The sequence below is a fragment of the Dama dama genome, chromosome 27 (genome assembly GCF_033118175.1).
Source record: "Dama dama isolate Ldn47 chromosome 27, ASM3311817v1, whole genome shotgun sequence".
NCBI classification, from domain to species: Eukaryota; Metazoa; Chordata; class Mammalia; order Artiodactyla; family Cervidae; genus Dama; species Dama dama.
The window spans coordinates 46,243,262-46,245,429 of NC_083707.1; the positions used below are offsets into that span (position 1 = coordinate 46,243,262).

Here is a 2,168-nt window from a genome sequence, read left to right on the forward strand (position 1 = left end):
AGGGTAGAGATGGGGACTTTGCTGGTTAGCAGGGAATCTGGCTTCTTCTTTGTGATCCATGATGTTTTAGTGCTGGTTTCTATCCTCAACATCACCTCACAGTCATATGATGGCTGCTGCAGCACCAACTTTCATGTCTACATCACTTTGGACAACCCTAGCTGCAAGCAGTAGGGAGCTGGAAAATGTAATATTTTCATGGGAACATTGTTGCACAGGATAAATTTGAGTTTCTATTAGTTCAGAAAGAGTGAAAATGAAAATGAGAATTAACAAGTGGATAACTAGAAATCCCTACCACACGGGAAACTCTTTTACCTACAAGTCCTGGGCTGAATTTTCTTTTAGCTCCCATTCTCTTCTTTGTGGAAATAAGATTTCCTTTTTTTTTTTTTTTAATTCAGCCATTTTTGTTCTAACAAAGCCCAATTATTCTTTCTCTTCCAACTAAAGATATCAGACTCCTTTTTGTTTTTTCTCATTTGTTTTGGCTGTAGGATTTTTAGTTCCCTGACCAGGGAATGGGCCCTGCTTATTACAGTGGAAACTCAGAGTTTTAACCACTGGACCGCCAGGGAAGTTCCTGTTTGTATTTTTAAAGTAACCCGTCTTAACATTTGCTCTATATTCTAGAATTATTTCTCTTCGTCTCTAGGTTTACAAATATGTATTGCTCTTAAGTAACTTTTCTGGAAGCAGAGCACATATAGCAAAATCACAAGGCTTTATAGCTTGATGAATTTTCAAAGTAACACACTCACTTGCATATCACCCAGATCAGGATATATATGGACCGTCACCAAGGAACCCCTTCCGTGTGCCCCATTCCAGTCATTACTCTCACAAAGGTAACAAAAATCCCAACTTCTGTCACACAGATGGAATTCACCCTGTCTTAGAAATCATACAGCATGGACCGTTGTGTTTGGCTGTTTTCGCATATTACATACTTAACATTTGTCTACAATGTCATTGTATTGCATAAATTTGCTTATTTTGATTGCTCTCTTTTTTTTTCTTTTCTTTTTCTTTTTTTCTCTTTTTTTTTTTCACGTCAGACAGGTAATGTGCCAATGTCGTAACAAGGTTTGGGAGGAGGCACATGTCACGCAGCAGCGTGAATACCCAATCATCATGCTCATGAACTACAAAAGGATCGAGCAGTGAGTCTCAGTTGGGGAGGGCGGGGGAGTAATCCTTCCCGGAGGCATTTGGTGATATTTGCAGACATTCTTGGTTGTCACAACTAGGAGAATGCCATGGTCATCTAGTGGGCAAAGGCCTAGGGTGCTGTTAAATATACTACAATCCTGGACTTCCCTGGCCATCCAGTGGTTAAGACATCCCAGTTCCACTGCAGGGGACACGGGTTGGATCCCTATTCAGGGAACTAAGATCCCATGTGCTCCCGGGCAACTAAGCCCACACATTGCAACTACTGAGCCCTTGCACAGCCACAAAACGTCCCACAAGCCACAATTAAGACCTGACACAACCAAAAATAAATTTAAAATATTTTTTTAATAGGAAAAGAACTATAATCCTCATGACAAAAAATTATCTCACTCAAACTGTCAATAGTCCTCTCCTTTAGAGTGCTTCATTGTTTTATTTATCCATTCTACTGTTGATGTGTTGCTTCTGTTTGAGGTTCTTACAAATAAAGTTGTTATGTATGTTCTCATACATGTCTTTCAGTGTACATACATTTGCATATATATGAAGTATATACTTAGGATTAAAACCGCTGATATATTCAAATTTAGAAAATACTGTGAAAACATTTCCCAAATTAATTTACATTCTCACCAGCTGTGTGTGAGTTCCAGTTGCTCCACAGCTTCGTAAATCCTAGGTAGTATCATTAAAAAAATTTTTAAGCCATTTTGTGAGTGTTCGTATTATCCCACTTATAGTTTTAGTTTACATTAAAAAATATTTCTGTATTTTTGAGGAGTGAGCTACGTTTCCCTGCAGTGCCCGGGCTTCTCACTGCCGTGGCTTCTCTTTTTGCAGGCTCCCGGTTGCAGCGGGCTCAGTTGTGGCCCACAGGCTTAGTTGCTTTGCAACATGATCCAACACATGTCCCCTGCATCAGCAGGCGGATTCTTAACCACTGGAGCACCAGCAAAGTCCAATTTGCAATTTCTTGATGACAAATAAGCCTG

General features: G+C 39.8%; 1 non-coding gene across 1 annotated transcript; it reads right to left on the reverse strand.

Moving 5' to 3' along the window:
* Window positions 1-1,052: 1,052 nt before the first annotated feature.
* On the reverse strand, window positions 1,053-1,157 carry LOC133047880 (small nucleolar RNA U13). The gene has a single exon (XR_009690887.1). It is a non-coding gene; the product is annotated as a small nucleolar RNA U13 (small nucleolar RNA).
* Between the last annotated feature and the right edge of the window lie 1,011 nt (window positions 1,158-2,168).